General features: G+C 43.2%; 1 protein-coding gene across 10 annotated transcripts in view; it reads right to left on the bottom strand.

Moving 5' to 3' along the window:
* The window catches only part of LOC123880914 (whirlin), a 122,361-nt gene extending 109,669 nt beyond the window's left edge, over window positions 1-12,692 (bottom strand). For all 10 annotated transcript variants that reach the window (XM_045929323.1, XM_045929337.1, XM_045929348.1 and 7 more), the window contains exon 1: window positions 12,514-12,692. The gene's annotated coding sequence lies outside the window, so the exon portion shown is untranslated. The remainder of the gene's footprint in view (window positions 1-12,513) is intronic.
* Between the last annotated feature and the right edge of the window lie 9,643 nt (window positions 12,693-22,335).

Genomic DNA, 22,335 nt, shown 5'->3' with positions numbered 1-22,335 from the left:
AATATATCAGTAAAACTAGTTTAACGGTTGAGGGGCTGCTGGAGCAAATTCTGTTTTTATAACTGTGACTTTTACAGGTAAAAGTCTCCATTCCCGGGAGGAGGATGTAGCGAAGCAAGCACGAAGTACCCGCACCGACGAGATATGATGGAAAATTCCAGCCACACAGCGAATGCATGATCCGCCTGTAGCGAAGCAAGCGCGAAGTACCCGCACCGATGAGATATGATGGAAAATTCCAGTCACGCCGCGAATGCGTGATCCGTCGGCGACACCGCGCCGCCCTCCCGCCGACCGACACCCGCGGGCGGGTATATAACGCCCGCGGCCGCCGACTGCAGTCAGTCGTTCTGTGGACACTGTGTCGGCTCGCGGGAACTCGGGCAGACGCAACCACAGGATAGACGCTGGAGGTGTTGGAGTACGCGGCAACCCGTTGCCCCGTAACCAGCTCCGCCGTCTCTCCCCTCGCGCGCGCGACATCCACCCTCGGTCGTCCGTTGATTAGAGTCCCGCGACACGTTAGAGTTCCGCACCGCTAGAAGGGTGGTAGGTTCCGTACTGTAGCATTTCGGATCGCCGCGCCGATATACCCGCGTGTTCGATAACTAGTGTAGATAAAACTAGCCTGTATCAAGATAGGTTAAGGTTGTAAATAAATAAGCACGTTAGATAGTAATCCGGGTTTTATTCCTCGAAACCCCCGTTCCCCAAAACCTCGATAGGGTAAATCCTAATCAATGTACGTGGCGGAGTAGCCGACGAACCATCGACTGCTTCACCACGTTACACTTTGATTTGGCAGCTGAAGTGGCTTATTCGTTTAGCTATGTCGGTCACTATGGTTCTCCTACAGATTGTTACCTTACTATCGAAATACTACGTAGCTAATACCTGGTACTTTTATATATTTTTCTTATTTGATTAAAAATTTGCCAAGTTTACTTATCGCATATCGCAGAGACCATTTCACATTGATAAGCTAAAATAGACGGATAGTCTGGCGTGGCGCCAAGCAGGCTGTTCGCATCCTTGCAAGCTTCCACATAATGTTGCCGACATGCACTGCGTATTTCTCAAACGGGGTGTTCCCATAGGAATGTATTTACCGTTTTAGCGGCTAATAGCGTTGTTTATAGCCTCATATTTCATCAGCGAAATAGGTACTAATTTAATTTTACACCTTAGTTGCGAAACTTTTGTGTGTGTGCTGTGTAATGTTTATCGTACCATACCTAATATTATAATGAATGGCTTTATTATGTTTAACAGAGTGACATTCGTGGAAGCTTCAATTTACCGTGAAATCCTTATATTTAGGGTTCCTTACCCGAAGCGAACTGTATCTCATGGACCGTTATAGGTAGAGCGTGGAAATACAGAATAAATATTTGTATTGCCGCTTTAAAAACAAATAAATATTTCAAAATGACCGCCATCTAAATTTAAAAAATGTGTGATTTCTTGTACGGTGGTACGGAATCCTCCTTTTGCGAATCCGACTCGCACTTGACCGGTTTTTCTTGTTTACAAGCTTCCAAACTCTATTATCATTTCCGACGACGAGTTAATCGCATACGAATTGCTTCAACTATTAAGGAATCAGTCGTTATCTAGTAACATCAAGAAACAGCACAACGTCTCAATAATAACAGGTAAACAGGTGAAATATTACGATAAAGCTACCTACCCGAACAAAGTTGAGCAGATGAATGTGTTAATCACGTTCAGCCTGACTAGTCATCGATGAAGCAGGTCACTGAATCGGAAAACAAATTCCCTCTACAGATATTCCGATGAAAAATTCTCTATTATTGAATACATGTTGAATAACCAACGTCCTGATACAATGAGAAAATTAAAACTTTTATCAAAAGTCGTTTTAGGGTTCCGTACCCGAAGCATGCTAATGCATGATATACGTAGGTAAGTGGACTTCATCTGTGTTGGTATTAGATGGCGGGCGTGCTCTGCCTTTTTGGAGTGTTTTTTTTTTTGTTAAAACTGACTGGAAAGCGCTCTAAGGGGGTGCCGTGCGTGTGTCGGCGAGCGCCGGCACAGACGGGGTCCATACTTGTATAATTTAACTAACTTGTTACAAATAACTACAAACTTGACATTGGCTAATCTTTGTAAAGCCAGATGAGAGAGAGAGACGTAGGTTTGTTTGGGACCTATGTTTTCATTCTGTATTGGCCGCCAATAACATACCTTTAGTAGCCAATGCAACATGTGCCTATAGTACGCGACAGATCGGTCTTTTTCAAGTTATAGGGTTACAGAAGTTAGGTTTTCGATAAAATGAAAAAGTACGAATTTTAGGATTTTTGGAGATGCCAACCTCTCGCCGATTTCTGCCAGTACAAAATAAAAATACGCTAAATATTAAACAATGTCCTTATAATGTCCTTATATTTATTGGTCGAGCGCATTGGCCCAACATGTTGGCTAAACGTGGATAAAGGAGCATTAAGAGAGTACCTAACACAACTGATGATGACAGGCAGTCTTAACGCCTCGGATCAGTAAAAGCACCGAGTCACGATGAATATCGGAATCATCGGCTAACACGTCAAGTACAGAAATGTAATTATAGGCATTCCGGAAAGAAGGTCAAAATTTAATATAAATTCCGCTTTGTATCAGCCTTATCGAGAACGTACAGCATCCAGACCTTATTGTATCTGACAATTGAATATTTAATTTTGAAAGAGTAAAACGATTTTTTATAAATAGAAACCTAGGCGGTCCTAAATAGAACTCAGTGCACGACGCCGATTCGTACTTGGCAGGCAAGTGCGAGTTTCGTCTAATTATTTTGTTATTTAAATTATCTCCAACTGCAAATTTAAATTTGTGATTGCAAAAAAATAATTGTTTTATGTGAAATAACTAAATAACGATTTTAGAATTTTTCCTTTACATGTAACTTCTGTGACACCTTGCTTCTTGTCGAAAGAGAGTAAGTACCCTTTAGGTTTTGATTCATTTGCGAATATTAAAATAAACAGCATAATGGCTATATTTTTTATAGCTTCAAGGAACCGTAAACTTAAATATTTGATACTAATTGCAACTTAATATCCTGATAAAAAGATCTTGACAGACAGACAGAGACGGACGGACAACGAAGTAATCTTATAAGGGTTTCTTTTCCCTTGAATACATCACTGGAGACCAAGAATGAAATAAGCATATTTAATATCTTTGTCGCATATTTTACTCAGTTACTTTTAAGCTGCTTGTTTTATCCAAAATGTACCTACTATTTATTCATTTTTTGCTTTGGTATATTTTAAGTAAAGTTATTAAAAATGTTGGCGCCACCGACCTTTGTATCAAATATTCTTCCCCGCAAAATCTCTTCAGTAAAAACACAAAGAATGATAAAGCCGTAGAAAATTATGTTTTTGTAAGATATTTTATAACACCAAAAGATCTCATTACGAAACCTGCATTAATGAATGACATCCAAATAATGTCGGACACTGGCGATGTAGTTAAAATGACATCTATGAAAACATGACGTCACGGGAGCCCGGGGCCAGGGTTCAAGGCCGGGGAACTGGGTCAATGGGACACGGACGGAGCAGGGCTACGGTGGTACTACGAAGCTACGACATTGCTACAAATATTAATGTACCTTCTAACTCTGTAACTTTATACCCTTTTATGCTGAAAAATGTACTATTCCAACATGTATATGTATTTATTTCACGTAATGTCGCCCATAAGGTCGCCCTTTGTTTATGTATTCTTACTCTTTGTTATTTAGTCAACAATAAATTTGTTTTAAATTAAATGAAACTTACTATTTACTAACTAGATAATGCCCGCGAATTCGTCCGCGTCGATTTAAATTTTTAAGAATTCCGTGAGATCTCCTTGATTTTCATGGATAAAAAGTAGTCGATGTACCTATGTCTCTTTTCTTTAAGAAAAACTTATGAGCATACGCATAAATAAGGAAGGATTTTGCAGCCAAGCTAGTTATTACAATTTTTGGCTATCTATGTCCACCTTCGTTTTTTTTTTCAAAAACTACCTCTTAAAAAATGTCGTAATGATTTTAAAGTACCTATTTAACAAGGTATTTACACGAGGAGATAAATTATTTTTATTTTCGATTCGCGATTTTCCTGTTCAGAGGCTGAGATACCCTGAATTTTGTTTTATTTCAATATTTAGCTACACCTCTACATCTGTGTAGTGGTGGAGTGGAGGTGTTTCTATAACTGTATTAAATTTCAATCTTACTATTATAGTTGATTTTCAAAATGGCTGTGACAGAGAGACAGAAAGACGGAGAGAAAGAAACTGTAGGTAAGGGTAGGTAGGGTGTGGGTAAAGAGGGGTGTTATAAGTTTGACGTGTGTATCTGTGTATCTATCTGTCTGTGGCATCATAGCTCCTAAACTAATGAACCGATTTTAATTTAGTTTTTGTTTGAAAGGTAGCTTGATCGAAAGTGTTCTTAGCTATAATCCAAGAAAATCGGTTCAGCCGTTCGAAATTTATCAGCTCTTTTCTAGTTTACACTTGTCGGAGGTGTTATAAATTTTTAATTTACACTTGTAGTACAGAATTTTAAAAACCTAAAACCAAATTATAAGATAGCTAGTATCCACAAATTTAAGTTCTGAATAAAAAACATGTTACACAATAAAAACTTTCCTTATTACATTAAAATTATTCTCGAAGTTGCACCTTCATTTCATTCTTTGTTACGTTGAAAATTATTTTACATTTCTTAAAAGCATTTTATGCAAATTGTATTATAACAGTGCGGCTTTATACAAAGCTCTATTTTCGTAAAGCTGGATTCCCATTGGTTATATAATGGAAAAAAACACAAGATGTATTTTTGATCAACAGCAAAACGTTTGAATAGCTAAACTAAGCTGAAACTGATTTTAGCACTCGAGCTTTTATAGCCTCGCTCGGCTGTAAATCAAGTTGCTACAAAAACAGGCCGAGAATTGCAAGTCCAGCGTGTATTAATAGAGATCAGTGGCTACCGTAGAGAACTTTGAGCGTCTTCTCTGCGGGAGAGGTTAGACGTTCATAATCAACGGTGTTACAAGTGTAAATTAAAAATTTTCAACACCCCCGACAAATCATTTTCAAATAAATAATTATGTACCTATATCTAGGCAACGTCCATCTTGACAGCTTGACATTTGTCAATTGACACTTGAATATTATGAACCTAAGGGTTATCTAACCTTCTTTTCTACAAGAAAACTAGAAAATAGCTGATAACTTTTAAACGGCTGAACCAATTTTTTTGGATTATAGCTAAGAACACTCTCGATCAAGCCACCTTTCAAACAAAAAAAAGTAAATTAAAATCGGTTCATTCGTTTAGGCGCTACGATGCCACAGACAGATACACTGATACACAGATACACAGACACACAGATACACAGATACACACGTCAAACTTATAACACCCCTCTTTTTGGGTCGGGGGTTAAAAATGCGGCGGTACACAAATTCAAATCTTAAAATTCAACTACAAAATTTGACAGGTCTAAAAATTAGCTCCATCCTTTTCCAAAGCGAATATTATGAGTTAGCCCAATAGGTATTAGACCTGTATAAATACAACAATTAGTTCTGGACTTTTCGCTTTAGTTTAATTAATTATTATCTGCAATCCCTAGCAATCTACAAAACCCAGCCAAACCAAAAGGAACTAGCAGTATTTAAATACTAAACCACAAGCCTTAGGTCTATATCTAGTAAAATTCAGGTAGATTGAAAAGAAACATCTTACTTCATAGAAGAGAACAAAGGACGTGTTCACATTTACGTAGCAAAATCAATCGAATGTAAACGATTAAGGAGCTCGTCGGGTGATCAAAGTATATGTTCCGCGCGACCAAGTTCGCTCTTGCTGACATCAAAGAATTTCCATTCTTTTACACTAAAGGAATTTCGCGTATAAAAGTTTAGAAAACAATTTTTTTGTATTATAAAAGATTTTCGTTCCCAAATTACTTTTTATAAAATGTGATTTTCTAAATAGCTTTTGACTGCTATGACTTCGTCCTCGATTTATGTTGTTTTTTAATTTGTACGTACGTTGTATTTGTACGTTTGTTTTCCCAGGATGAAATGTAGCTTAGATCACATTCAATTTTTCACAAATTTCTTAAACTGAACACTTTCAAGTAAAGATTTTTATGTAAACCTGTGAAGTGTGTGTGTGAAGATGATACTGCCATTGGCGGAATTAGAATACCATAAGCCTACTTTGTCGTATTAGTTACAAATTGCGAAAAACCAAATTAAATTAGAATTTCGCGGACAGACTTGACAGTGTGTCATGCACCTTAACCTTAATTTGTCTCGAACTTGAAATAAGCTAACTGGTGGAGTCAGACGATAAAGTAGTAAAATAGCCAATCCTCAAGGAAGTCCTCTGATACAGCTCTGATTTTAATATTTTCTTTTAAAATTTTAGTTTTTTATATATTATTTAAAATCAGAAACGTTTTGAAGCGGGGAAATAATTTTTAATAGTTTTTAATCCATAATATGTTTGATATTTATAGATGAAGTCCAGTAAAACGTTACCTTCTCTTTGAGGGGTTGTAGAGTAGGACAAATGCTATCAAATGACCTCTAAACATCTATAGGCAAAAAGGGCCCGTTTTTGAGTTATTGATCGTTTACAAAAAAAAATACATGTTTGTTTCATTTAAAATTAATTGAAAAAAAAGTGAGGCATATTGTCAACTTTTTACTAAGTTTTTAAGTAGCAGACATTTTAATTAATAATTGTGAGTACTAAAATAATAATAATCTTTACAGGTTTTCCAGTTAGGGCTCCGAAACTGTACCAGAGTCATAATTTTTATTTGGTGACTTTGCCAAAAATGCAATATTTTTTTTAAATGTCACCAAACCAAAGCGATGTTCACCTCCACGACGAGAGACTCACCGGACATGACGTCGTCTCCGCGCTCGACGGCCAACCCAACGCCGTTGCACGGAGACCAATCTCGGATTGAAAACTCCGCGCGCGGCGGCGCGGAGTACAAACGCATGTCCAATAAGCCCACTGGGCCATAAGCCAAGATGGTGGGCCCTAGCCGGTCAAATTCCGGCTTAGAGATCTCCACTAGGGTGCAAAGTTGCCCTGCGCCTCACCCGGGTAAGGAGGCCATGCCTCGAGGCCTTCGGCTAATCAGAGACCCTGTCGTGGGAGGATGCGCGCACGAGCAATCATGAACGTGAAAAAATATTTCCTGTATATGTTTCAATACTCTGAGGAAATACAACGTTTATCTGAGAGTACCGGAAAAAGCGGAACGAATGTTTTCTATACTGTGTGTTGAAATGGAATTTCTGAATGAAAATAATTCCCCAGAGAAATATACGAAAAGCTTCGATGGCTTGAAATGGTCACTTTTGTCGCAAGTAAAACTCAGCTTATACAGAAATGGCAAGTCACGTCGATGTGAATACAATATGTTACCAAACTTAGGTAGGTATACTGTATGGTATGATGTCTTTATGGTGTTAATAAATCTGATGGTATGCCACTTTTACCTTATTTTTATAACAAACGCCGTACAGTCTATATAGAGCAGATAACAATATGTGTCAGTGCTACGTCTCCGCCACACTTCGGCCACTTGTGTATAAAGCATACCCAATACCGCGAAATACTGTTCTACTATTTTAACTCTCTTTTAATATATTATACTATACATCATTTCGTACTGATATAAAATCACTTGGAAAATGTAAAAAATTATACCAGGGTAAGTAATTTTATTCCAGCGTAAAAATAAAAACGCAACGGGAACACCGTATCTTTATCAAATAGCAGTGATTATTCGAGCGAGCACCGACGAAATAATCTGATAAAACTCAATTTCATGTTCCGAAAAGGAAATCAAACAGCGAGAACTCACTTTGATTAATTAAACAACTATCTTGATTGAAGCACTGGAAAAACAATTTCATTGTAACGAATATAAACATTTACATTTACTAACGTTTACCCCTTTATTATATTTGTATATGTATAGATAGATGGCATAATATTGTATGTCAAATCTTTGAAAAGAGCAACCGCCGAGTTTCTTGCTGGTTCTTCTCGGTAGGAAAGGCATTCCGAACCAGTGGAAGATGCTTTTGACGATTCAAAAGAACTTGTAAAAGACTAATTGAATAAAAATATTTTGAATTTGAATTTGTACATAGATACATATAACGTTACACATACGAGTACATAATAGACCATTCACAAACAGAGATCGTTGGTATAAACTAACGCGACGGCACACCTACATGTGGTTACACCCTCACTTCGCCATCACTAATAAGTGTAGGTACCTACTGTACAAAGTTACGGGCAAGCACACACTAGAAATAAAAGTCGGCATCAGTAAATGCACATTGCGGTCGTAACTGACTGTATAAACTATAAAGGATGGAAACAGGCGCAGGTAAAGCAATTTCGCGTCGTGTAATGAAGCTCAAGCCGAAGCGAAATGTCGAGGCGTCTTATCTTACTCGTTGCCTACAGCTTCTATTTAATCAGTGGCTTTATGTCTAACTAGGTAGGTCATGCTCACGACTTAGTCAACATGGATTTAGGTTGTCTCAAAATCCCGTGGGCACTCTTTGATTCTCTGGGATAAAAATAATCTATGTGCATCAGTTCCAAATTTTCTCAAAATTGGCCAAACAGATGGGCCGAGAAAAGGTACCTAATGTTCAGGCAGAATAGACTTTCGCATTTATATTTGTTAGTATGGATATAATATGGATAGAAGTAAATCTTATCTAAAAGAAGTCATTCTAAAAGAGAAAAGGAGACCAATGATAGATTTTATGGGGCAGGTCAAGAAAATTGTCAAGGATGGATATCCTATTACTATGTGGATGGACCGAATGGCCAGGGACAGGCAAATATTATGGTGATATTAGGGGATTGACGCTCTAATCTAAAAGTATAAGTATTTTATATCTAAGATAATTTGTACCAAATACTTGATAGAAAGGTACTTCATATAGTCATGGTTGCATTTTGTCGTAAACGTACCTACCTATATATACCTTTGGTAAATGTACCTGCGCCTATCGAAAGAAATAGTCCCTACCAATGCGCAATACCAATCTCTTATCATTATTTATTTAATTAAAATAAGTACTTCATTGTAAATTATGATAGTGGAAAATAAATTATACCTTTGTTGAAAATATTATATTTTCCGAAAGATGACGAAATGGAGGTATAACTTTGCGATATAATTCATTTCATATTTAAAAAAAAACTTTAAAAGAAAGACGCATCGTAACGCAAAGTTCGCGTGTTACGATAACTTCATACGCAGCCCTTTTCCGTCACAGTTTATAACAATGGGGAAACAAAACCGGTCATCAGTTACGAACTATGTTTTTAAAACTTTTAATGACTTGCGAAAATCAAAAAATTCCAGTCAGAGAAGACTGAAATATTCCATAACCTTTTACATGTTAACATTATATGGTTACTAACGTCATAAGAATGCTCAGTGCATCAACGGGTGATGCAGATGGAGAGAGCTGTGCTTGGAGTTTCTCTGCGTGATCAAATCAGAAAATGAGGAGATCCGTAGGAGAGCCGGAGTAGCTGACATAGCATAACAACGGGTTGCGGAGCTGAAGTGACAATGGGCAGGGCACATAGTTCGAAAACCTATAGGTCGACGTTGGGGTCCCATAGTTCAGGTTCGAACATATTTCGAAAAGAAACAATAAAAATCTTTCTAATAGGTACAATATCAATAATAGATTGCTCTTAACCTACGTTACCTACGTACGTTAGTAAGTACCTAATAAGTCGTTCATAGCTGAAGCCTTACAATACTGTGAAAATAAACACAATAAGTGGATAACATTTTTTAAAAGAACATTATGGTTATGATAATTTAAAACATATCTTTGTTGCTATTTACATTTTTTAAATTCTATTTACTAAATAACTTAAGTATCCATTGGATTTAAAGTTTTTATCTGGATACTGAATAATCAGACACACTCACGTACAACGGACAACTACGTCTAAGTACCTACAGATAGGAAAATGTTCAATTGCATACAACATAACTCTGAAAAGAGTAAAATTTATAACACCCCTCTTTTTGGGTTGGGGGTTAAAAATCAGCCCTTGAGAGATTTAATTAAATACAATCTAGTTATTATGCAAGTGAAGAGTAGGTACTTAATTGATTCAGTTACCCAATAGGTAGCCTTTACTTTTGTTTTACGACTACATTTTGCGAATAGAAATTAGGGTACTAAACAGGGGAGATGTCGTAAACAAAGCCGTAAAGGCGAAGTGAAATCTTTTTACTGCGAAACTTATATTTGCTAACTTAAATAATATAATACCATTCCATTATAGAGCCACTTCTAAACGAGGAAGTATTGTACAAGAGATAACCAACTAAGCAATTAATAATCTTGTCTTCAATTTCAATTGACTTCTTGGTTCGTCTTTGTCTTTTGCTGCCGCTGCCATGTCAAAGGGTGCAAATGCCTACTACGATACCCCAATGAAGAGTTTATTCGGAATGCTTCCTCAGAGCCGTGATAGCGTAGTGGTTAGCGAGTTCCGACCTCTTAGGGAGGTCGGAACTCGGAAGTTCGATCTTCTCTCTGAATAGATACTTACTTAAAAGTTATTTGACGATTGAAAAATCGGGCTTTAATCAAACTTTTTAGAAGTAAAATCATAATGTGATTGAGTAGTTACTGACAGGTAGGTACGTAGGTGATGATTGACAAAAGTAGATGATGGGCCTCATAAGAAAGCTCAGAGTCATTCAGCGATAAATGGAGAGAACTATGCTTCGAGTTTCTCTACGTGATCAAATCCGAAATGAGGAGGTCCGAACTAGAGTAGATCTCTAGAGTAACCCAACCGAGGGTTGCGAAGCTGAAGTGGCAATGGGCAGGGCACGTACTCGTAATTCAAAAAACCCATAGAAGTTGGGGGTCCCAAGGTGTTAGATTGGTGACGTCACGTCGCACCTGAAAGCGCAGCGTTTACTTTTAGCCCGCTTCTATATTAGACTGCATCGTCACTCACCACCAAGTGTAATCGCATGTATTAAAAAAACTGCAGTTAAATGGAGCGTGTATGAACAATTAGTGAAGGTTTCCGCAATCCTACTTACGCACTCCATTCTACCGGCGCAGTTTAACCGCACAAATAAACCTCTGAAGTTAACCCCTTGCCTGTTTGACTTGCTTGATAAAGCTTTCTTACTTGTCCTCGGGTAACAATGTCGATCAAGTTATATGGTAAACTAAATTATTATATTGAATTATTACGGCCGTTGCGTGCAGCAGGCTCTAATGTCACGCGATTTCCCCCAACCCCATATTTCACTGTTATGAACACAGAATTAGTTAAACGGTTCTATTTAGTATTCATTAAAAAACAGGCAAAACCTTCCTGGTAATTCCGTAAAATCAGTCTGTATTAATAGCAAAAACAGACGATGATAACGAAAGTTTATTAATCTACTATCTATAATCTAATCTTAAAGTTTAAAATCAAAGATAAAAAATATGCATCTATCAGTCGTAACAGCTCAAGTAGAACGCCACACAATGTCGTACCCTCTCCTAGAACAAGCTTAAAAAGGAAAAAGTAGTTTGATGTATTACTTTTCACAAAACTTTCCATTAATTCAATGTCAAATTGATCAATACTGAATCAACAAACCAAAAAATAGAAGCCAATGTAGAGATAAGTATATATCGAACTGTTAAAGTGTCACTATTTCTAGAAATGTAGGGCAGATATCCAGTGGTCGGACCTAGGTTTAAAATCTAAATAAATAATGCATCGCTTAGAAAGCTCGAATACAGTCACCCACTAAGTTAATATTATTAAATGCAAGGCTTATGGAAAAAATGATTTTGAAATTTTTATCTTTTCATAAAAAAAAATCTAAATAAAAACATCTAATAGAAAAACTTTATTTAACTATAAAAGAAAGGTTTGGTTTCTAATCTGTTTAAGAAATACGGAACCCTAAAAAGAGAAATCAAATAACAAAATAATTGTCTTACTATTTTTACTTGCTACGCAAACGCTACGAAAGCTACGTGCCTCTACGTCAACGTCGTTACGCGCGACTACGTCAAAGAAGTTCCCATTTGCATTCCTTCCACTAATAACTTCCTTAATTATGCCATCAAAAGATTAGTTGGAACGTGTCTTATATTTCAGCGGGTGTGCCATAATCAGATTGCGGCACTCGTAGAGCTTCGTCGTAGACATCGGCCGCTCCCAGCAAGATACAACCTAACCATACATAATACCTATGAATGAACAAGGACTATTTGTAAAAGTTAACCTTCAAACTAGCTGCTATGCAAAGCCTCTTTTATTCGCTTAAAAAGTAGGTTTCTAGCACATTTTTTTCATGGAAACGAATGGGTTTTGTGTATGAAAATAATATAAGTAGAAAGCTTTGGATTTGGGGGTGAGCTCACCTTACTATTTCATTTTGCGCGCTACGCGATGACGCGCCATGGCTCCAGCGGGAGCAGACACAAAGACTGATTCACATAGCGGCCCCGAGGACGGGCTCACGTGGTGGCACTGCACACGCAACCGGCACTGGGGTGAGAGGTCGGAGCGGGGCGGTGGATCGCGCGCGTTTGTTGTTGTGAGGGCAGGCCTCTGAGCGAGTGGCGGCGAGGTGGTGAAGGCTCGGCGCGGCTGCGCGGTGCGGTCTGCCCAGTGCCCGCACGCCCGCCCGCGCTCGATACACCGGCCATGAAAATTTCAGCCGCTGTCAACCGATGCCGGTCGGCGGCCCGCAGGTGCGCATCACCTGCCTAAAAGCCTGGCAGCACCATTATCCAGATTTAAAGGGGTACCTAAATAGACTCATACTTAAAGTAATTAATCAGTATTTTATCTAGGACAGTGGGCTACAGCGTCTCTGACTAAATTATAGCAAATCCCATCTCAACCGTTTATGATTTTGAGCTTCATTAAGCATTAAGCAGGTACATGTCCAAACTAAGGTCTAAGAGAGCTCCTATACTTTGCGAAGTGCAATTGCTATTGTTATAAGCATGTATGTGTTAGTAATCTCCCATTGCGGCTGGCAAAGTGGCTTTTTTTTTTTTTTTTTTTTTTTATCGTGGGGAAATCCTCATGGATACCACCGCGCCCGGGGAGGCACGGAGGTTATGTCGGACTTTTACCGACTAAAACCCCACGGCGTTCCACGCATCGCCTGATGGTCAGGTTACGGGGCCAAACACGTTCGCGCAACCTGGCCAGCGGCGCCTACTAAGGACTCTCCTCGGGGGACCAATATAGTCCCTACCCACCGTCTGAGGCACACTAGGAACACAATAGTGCGCCTCCCGACTCGGGGACTGGTTTCTTTTCGGGCGATAGACTCCCCGTGTCCATCGCCCGAGAGCCCCTCTCAAGGGGGTAGGCGGCGGTCGTGGGCGACTCGCCTACGCCCAACCCTCCTACGACGGATGGCATGAGAGCTCAAATCATCTTCTCTCATGCGCTCCGCCGCCTCCTTCTGCGACATTACCTCCTCGCAGAAGGACTCTACCGCTTTCCAAGACCTATCGCTGTTCGCCATGGCTCTGACTACGGCTGGCAGGGAGAGGTCTTGCCCCACTGCTGTCACGAGCGTCTCTCGCGACTCATCCCATGCTGGGCACTCTGCCAAAGTGTGCTGCGCCGTATCCATGGCACTGCCACACTCATGGCACTCCTCAGTAGGCTCTCTACCAGCGATCCTGCACAGGTACCTTCCGAAGCAGCCGTGCCCCGAAAGGACCTGCACAAGATGAAAGGTGAGTACTCCATGCCCTCTCTCCACCCACCGTTGTAGAACGGGCTGGATCGCCGCCACTGTCATGTGACCTGCGCTGGGTGATTCGAGCCTTGCCGACCATTGGTGGAGGAGCTCGACCTGCGCATTTCGCCGCCACCCAGCGATTTCAGTGGAGGTAGGGTACTCGCCCCTCATTCGGGCATCCACCCTTCGCTGGTGCATGTCTGCCAGCATCTCCGCATCCAGGTCCCATGGAGGAGTCCCTGCCAAAGCACAGGCTGCCTCACAGGAAATGGTGCGGTAACCTCTGATGACTCTGACCGCCATGACTCGCTGCGGCTTTCGCAGCAGGGTCCGAATGCAGGAGTTCAGAGCATCCGCCCAGATAGGTGCCCCGTAGAGAGCCATCGACCGCACTACTCCCGTATACAGGCGGCGGCAACTGGCACTTGGCCCACCCACGTTTGGAAGAAGCCGTCCCAGCGCCCCGGCAGCCCCAATTAGTTTGGGGGCCAGGCGCCGGAAATGCTCCTCAAATTTCCATCGACTGTCGAGAACGAGTCCTAGGTACTTCATCGTCGACTCGACAGCGATGGAAACTCCGCCCACTACCAGATATTCGCCCGCTGGAAGTGCTCTCCTTGGCCCATGAAAGCACAGAGCCTCAGACTTATTGAGGGCTACTTGAAGTCCCAGCCGCCGGATACGCGCTACAATTTGGGCCACTCCAGCCGTCGCCAAGACGCGCGCTTCCCTGAAATTGCTGCCTCGAGCTGTCACGAGAGTGTCATCTGCGTAGCACGTCACATCGACACCCCGCATGTTGGTCCCCCGCAGTACCCAATCATAGCCGATGTTCCACAGGAGAGGCCCAAGAACCGAACCCTGTGGAACACCGCACGACACTTCTCGCCGTACCCATTCTCCACCGTGTGCCGGATAGACAATAGCCCGGCCCGAGAGATAGGCCTCCACGATTTGTCTGAGATATGCCGGCAACGCATGGTATCTCAGCGCCTCCCTGATGCTGTTCCAAGGCAAGGTGTTAAAAGCGTTAGCGATGTCAAGAGACACCGCCAAGACTACCTCACCCCGAGAAACTGCGTCATCCGTTAGGGCCTTCACCCGTGCGACTGCGTCAATGGTGGAACGGCCCCGGCGGAAGCCGAACTGATGGTCGCTGAGACCCGGTCCTGTCTCCTCCAGGTGTTGAACAATACGCGCGGCAACCACACGTTCGAAGAGCTTGCCTACCTCATCAAGTAGCACGATAGGCCTATATGCTGATGGAGAACTGGCTGGGCGACCCTCTTTGCGTAGCAGGACCAGTTTCCCTGTCTTCCAAGGACCTGGAAACTGTCCCTTCTCCAAGCATGCGCTGAAAAGCCCTCTTAGTCGAGGCTCTAGTGGGCCCAAAACCAGTGCTAATGCACGGCCGTGCACTCCATCAGGACCCGGAGCGGTGTTTTTGGATCGGAGCCGCAGCACCGCTGCCTTTAGTTCACCCTCGGTGACTTCGGGCGCGTGAGAAACAGTCTCGTCCTCTCCAGCTGTAGGCGGCACCATGCCAGGTGACTCCTGAATGACCCTTTGTGGGAACAACGAATCCACGACCATCTCCAGCTGTTGAGGCTGAAGAGTTTGTGTGAGGGGTGGTGCCCAGGGGCGCAGCTTTCGTCGGACCATTTTATATGGTCGCCCCCACGGATCAGCGTTGAGGCTCTCAAGCATCTCCTCTTCCGCCAGCTCCTTTGCCGTTTTAATGGCCACCTGTAGGGCAACGACAGCCTCCCTGTACAGCGCGTAGAGGCGCGCCTCCTCTGGCTCATTCCGATTTCGACGGCGGCGGCTCCTTTGGTACTGGCGTCTCACTGCTACGCAGGATCTACGCAGCTGCGCTATCTCCATTGACCACCAGTACACTGCATTTTTTGGCGGGCAGGGACCGACTCGTGGCATAGCCGCATCGCAAACCTGCATCATGGCTTTGCTGAATGACTCGGCCTCCCGTTCCACCTCCACTGGATTTTCAGAACCCGTTACCCATGCTTGAACCAATGCCGCCTCGTACAAGACCTCCTTGTTTAAGCGCTTCAATGACCAGCGAGGACAGTTGCCTCGTGAGATCTGACTTGTACCGCCTGCAGATGCTGCAGATGAGGCTACTGTGAACCGAATATATCGGTGATCGGAGAGTGTCTCCTCACCTTCCAACACTTCCCAACCATGGACACTGCATGCCAGAGCAGCATCAACAAAAGTGATATCTACAATGGAGCCACCCTGTTGCCGCACACACGTGTAAGCCGTCCCCCGGTTCGCCACCGACAGCCCCATTGAGAGCGCCCACTCCTCGAGCTCCCTACCACGCGCGTCAGTCACCGAAGATCCCCACGCCATAGACTTGGCGTTGAAATCACCGGCGACGAGCATCCGGTCTGAGCGATTCCGATCGATTTGGGCTCCGAGGTCCACCAGAAATGACTCAAATTCCGCCAGAGTTCTATTCGGTGAGAAGTAGACGCCAATTACTGTGACGTCACCCACTTGTGCTGAGACATAACCCCGCCCCCTCACAACTCTTTCGAAGTTCGGAGATCCAGCAGCGGTCCGGGTTGTGATGGCTACCAAGCCGTCAAGGTCCCCTGCCCAATCGTCACCCGATGGGACGTAGTACGGTTCAGCGACCACGGCAACGTGTATCGACCACTCCGCTATACTCTGGAACAGGAGGTCCTGAGCTCTAGCAGAGTGGTTGATATTCCCTTGAAGAAATCTGAGAGCCATTTATTATCCTACGGCCATCTCAACCTCCTCAGCCCGATTGTTCATGGATGGGCCGGCAGACTGCGAGGAGGCCCGGGGGCCATCGTCAGCTTTACCACTCTTCATTCTGGACTTTCTGGGCTGATTGCATGCGCCGCTGCCCCCCCGATGATCCGCTGGTCTACCAGCTGCCACACACACACTACAATGTGGCGCGGCCGAACACCCCTTCGCTTTATGGCCAATCTGCCCGCAGCGGTAACAAGTGTCACTGCGGTCAGTCTCAGCGATGCACTGAGCCCTCAAATGACCCCTTTCTAAGCAGCGGTAGCACCGCTGGGGTCGCTCGTCGAGCAGATTAACGCGGGCCGAAACCCAGCCCACTAATAGTCTTCCTCCTTCGACCACCTTTTTTGCAGCCATGACTGGGCAACGCAGCCAAATCGTCCCAAGGCCCGAGGAATTGCGGACTACCTCTCCGGCACGCACCTGATCAACAGAACAACCTCCTATACGTGCCACGGTGGTCACCACGTCATTGCTGGTGACGGAGTCATCCAGGCCCGAAACACGTATATCGACGCATTTGGTGGGCCTAGAGACTCGCACAAATTCTTCACCTACTACTTCCCTGATCTTATGGGCCAGAGCATCCGCCTTCTCTCCACCAGAAGCCGCTGGGAGCTCCAAAATCCGCGCTCCGGTCGCAGCCACTTTAAACCGTACCGCGGCAACGCCAAAATCAGACAGTGAGATATTTTCCTTAGCCTTTTGTATCACTTTACTATAGGAAGCTCCTTTCTCCTCAGCCCCTGGCTGCAGCGTTATAACTATCGCAACAGAACGAGGCGGTCGGAGCTTTCGAGCCTTGTTCAAGGGTTGAGGCCGTTGCTGAGACTGTGGCTGTGATTTTGACTGGCCTTGTGGCCGCAAGGGCGGTCCATCGCCATGTGCGCCAGTTTTCGACCTCTTCTTATTCTTTTTCTTCTTCTTCCCCTTTTTCCCCTTCTTCCTCCCTCCAACCCTCTCCCAAAGACCCTCTTTGGGAGGGGGTTGGAAGGATGATGCAGAAGGTGGTGTATGGTGTAACTCTTCCCCGGAGAGCGTCCTCTCTGTGGGACGCAACTCCTTCACAGGTAGGCTGGGGCCTGCTTGCTTTGCTGCCTTTTCTTTTTTATCTGCCGCCAATGGGGGGCGGAGTCGCTTTTCCGGGAGGAGCCTGTCCTCGAAGGAGGCCAGGCGGGCATTTAACATTTCTCCGACCTGGACCATCACCGAGCGACAGATTTCCTCTATCGGGGACGCAGCCGAGATGGCTTCAGAGCGTCGACCCTTCTTCCCCCTTTGAGAAGGCTGCGACACAGGGGGCAGCTCTTCAGCCATATCCGAGGGAGAGGGCACGGAACCCTGTTTCCGCGCACTCTCCATGTCCCTTTTTATGTCAGCGATCTCCTTACGGAGGCTGGCCATTTCAGCCTGCAAGCGCGTGTTTTCGGCCTGCAGTTTCTTGGTCTCCTCTGACATTGTGCGCGAGCTGAGGACTTCTACAGCCTCTTTAATGGAGACCACAGCGTCCTTCAGGACACGCACAAATGTCCCTTTGAGATGGCCAGACTTTGTGGCGACCGTCGTGATCGCCGCCAGACTGTCCTGCACTCGCATTTGGATCTGAGCCACAGTCTTCTCTTCTGCTGGCCCAGACTCCAACGATCCGGCTGCCGACGAATCGGAAAGCCCCTGCTCCTTCCTGAATTGAGAGACGACAGAGGCTCTCAACAGTTCCTCCTCTGCCTTCTCAGAGACATCTTGGCGCCTCTTCCTGGCCAGCTCCGCCTTGGCTTTGGCCGACCCCATAGATTTGCCAGCAGCAGGAGGCCGTCCCCTTCTTCTCGGCTTCCTTGCCTCCGACATCTCATCATCGGTTTCTGTTGACACCGGAGCATCCTCCCCAAGACGTGGCCTTTTAACGCCTTGTAATTGCCACAGGCGGCCCGGACCCGACACGATTATAGAGGCATCCGAATCTGACCTGGGTCCGCACTCCACGATCATGTCGGATCCCGGCAACGAAAGCGCCACCTCACTCATTCCCACGGACTCCGTCAGCCCTGCCTCCCTCGGTCCCACGGACTCTATTTCTCCTATCTCCATTACTACCTCCTCCTTCTTTTCTTCTTCTCTCCTCTTCTCCTCCTTCTCTGTTTCCCCCAGCACATTTCCTTCTTCCTTATCCCCCATTCGTGCACCTACCCCCATTAAACGTCGGTTGGCCCCCCCGTATACGATGGGGCCGATGCTCCGGCTTTCCGAAGCACCAAGGGATTCCCCGCTAGCGGGACCCTCCCGGGTAGAATTTTTATACGACGCTTTATCCATGTTTTTTTTTTTTTTTTTAAACCCCAGTTCCCCCCCAATGTGACGCCCTAACGACTGATCCCCCATCAGCCACTCATCCCATCGGCAGGCGTCAAACCTTGAGATTAGGTGGGCGTTCCCGCCCGCTTCGGTTATTTTTAAAGAGGTTTTCTTCCTCTCGATAGGCTTCACAGCTCTCCACCCCTTGGGGTGTTTACCCCTGGTTTCTTCCACTGTGCCCTCTGCTAATCAGAGGGGCACGCGGAGAAACCTCCCCCCCCACCAGGTTATTAGCCATGGCTAACAATATCCCTTGTAAGAAATTGTTACCATGTTACCGGGGTGCACCGACCCAAGCGCAGCTCTTCCCCCCGGACGTATCCGAAAGGGACCCGCAGCACTCGGGCACGCGTGGAGGTTACCTGGCTGGCACCCCCTGGCAAAGTGGCCTAGGCCAACGTTTACACAGTATCTTTTTTTTCAATCTTTTCCAGTTGAAGACATACAAAAACTGCGATCTCACCTGGTTATAAGCGATGTTGTAGTCTAAGGTGAAACTGGGCTAACTTGGAAAAGGTATGGTAATTTTCATTTACCATACTTATCCCATACTTACCCATACCTCTAATTCGATTTAGAAAGTCGGTTTCTAAACGTATCGTACCGAAACGCTAAATCCTAGGTGGCACGGCTTTGCCGGTAGGATGGTAGCTAGCTACCGCAGAAGCCTCTCGCTAGATATAAATCAATCAGAATATCGAACTTCATTTTGAATTTTTCAAAAATTTCACCAATAAGATTTTTGACTAAGATTTTTGCCCTATCAGATGTGTTCCATTACTCTATGGCTATTAGTATTGCTTATTATCGTAAACGGTCTTCCCACGCTGTTTAATGTCAAGAGGAGTCTATGTATATGCAGATCACTCTCTGAAGCAGACAGCCTGGCTCTGCATCGTGACATTGACGCTCGGTATAACTGGAGCAGTGAATACGAAATGACTTTTAATTTCAGTAGATGAGGGATTATTTCCTTATGAGACTCTTGTTTTTCTATTCTTATAAGAAACGATCGATCGAAAGATTGATGATTTCATGAAAAAAGTTTTAGGTGGTTTTAGCTTAGGGACAACGGGAAATTCAAGGTTGTTTTTTCAGATTGTTTTCGGCTACGAGAGGCGGTGTAATGGTCTTTCTATAATATTATGACAATCCTTATAATTGACAACACGTTGCCTAAATGGCGTAAACCTATGCAGCGGGGTGATTCGCCAACTTAGTGTCTAACACTCAATTATAGCCACCGAGCTCAATTTACATTGGTTCGTTCTACATTGCTGCTTCATTGAGTTCTATTAAAATAATTCTTTGTAGAAAACCCTCAATGGATCAAAAATAAATTTCAAATGAGTTCGGTGGCTATCATTCAGTGTTAAACACTGAGTTAGCGAATCAGTAGGCAGACCATTGCTTTAACCTGACTGGTGTCGGTATAAACTAGTCATGCTTTTTGAAATTCTGTCAATAAGTTAATTGGTCCTACCACTTGCTTTATAATACTCGTATCTCTATACAAAACTTAGAGACCCCGCGAACGTAGCCCGAGAGGTTGGTCAGACCAAATAAAAGAAGCGGTCAACACACCTATCTGCGATGCAACTCACGCGGCAAGAAACAGAGCAATGGAAGAATATCTTAGCAAAGATTGCATCAAAGGGGAGCTACGATCCTCAAAATTGAGGAAACGACGCAGGAAGAGAAGATACAAAACTTGTTGAGCAATATATAGTTTCGACATGGCAATCGGGGTATGAGGCGTGGGGACGCCCCGCACACCCGCACGGCGCCCGCGCTATCCTGCACCGGGGCTGTGCGGGTGTGTGGGTTGTCTCCACCCTGATTGCCATGTCGACCTGTCGCGAACTATACTTAGATGTCCTCTGTATAAATCAAGTAAAACTCAGGGTTATGGGCACAAGAAAAACAACTGAAATTATTAATAGTTTTATTAGACAAAAATATATAACACGTTACACGGGGCCACTGGTGAGAGCTACAATGGTTTATCGCTAAAAAGTACAAACCTACTATATTTACAAACATGGTTATGTATATCATTTCGAGGAAGCTTTTTACAACTGTGGGTAACATGAACACGTTTTATATAAGTAGCAGAGTATTTAAAGAGTCAGTATGAAATGCCCCAAAAACAAGAATATAAATAAAATACAATATCATATAGGCACGTTACATATTACAAATGCACTTCAAATTGAGTTTATGTTAGTTACACAAATTGTGTAAATATGAATTAGCTAGTAAGTCTTTTAATTCACATATTCATTCTACATACTTCTATATTAACTACATACTTATTTTTATTCTTGCCGATGCTTTTATATGAATTATTTAGCAGGTATAAAACGTCTGACATAATAATAAGTAAGTTGAAATTCGGTTTATAAACGTATTAAATTTTAAAGCTTCTAAATATATCATACAAAAGGTAAACAGCACCTTGCCATTACATACAAATATATCGCCTTTGGCTAAGTATTATTGTTACAAAACACTACATTAAGAGATTCTTATTTATAGAAAAGATATCTTAATCAATATATACAGATACGGATAAACAATCACATTAAAAGGTAATTCAAAATATATAACACTTACATTACAGGTGGCATTGAGAGCATGTTATTTACACACACATACGTAGTACAAAATTATTATTATTAAATAGTATTAACAGTAAATACACCCTAAATCAGGTTACATTTTATTATGCATTGCACCAAACCTGATTAGAGAGATTTTCTCAATTTATTAAATTACAAGACCCCGAGTACAAGACATTAACCGCATGTTTTCTTTTTAATTGCAGAATCAACATCACCATCATGATCAACCATTGACGGCCCGACATTACAGATACAAAAGGCTCAAAAACGTCATTCTTGTAACGACGCAATTAAGTGTATTTCGGACTTCGTCTGCGATGGCGTTTGCTGGCGCGCGTGCTGTGCTTGTTTGGAGTGTTTTTTTTGTTAAGAGTGGCTGGTTTTTGTGTTAGTTGGTGTTTTTTGGTGGTGGAACTGACTGGGAAGCGCTCTGAAGGGGCGCCGCGCGTGTGTAGGCGGGCGCCGGCGCAGACGGAGTCCATACTTGTATAAATTCAATAACTTGAAAATATCACAAACTTGACATTGGCTAATCAGAGTAAAGCCAGATTAAAGAAAAAAAAAAAAAAAAAAAAAAGTGTATTTTAGCTCGCATAGCACTGCGGTCTATTTAACAAACACTTCTCTTTCTATCACATAAACTTTTATTTCTTTTAATTTTTTTATCGTATGAGACAAGATTTACGCGCGAGCCG

Source organism: Maniola jurtina, chromosome 1, assembly GCF_905333055.1.
Source record: "Maniola jurtina chromosome 1, ilManJurt1.1, whole genome shotgun sequence".
Lineage (NCBI taxonomy): Eukaryota > Metazoa > Arthropoda > Insecta > Lepidoptera > Nymphalidae > Maniola > Maniola jurtina.
The sequence above is the reverse complement of the archived record's forward strand: the minus strand, read 5'-3'. Positions and strand labels throughout refer to the sequence as shown.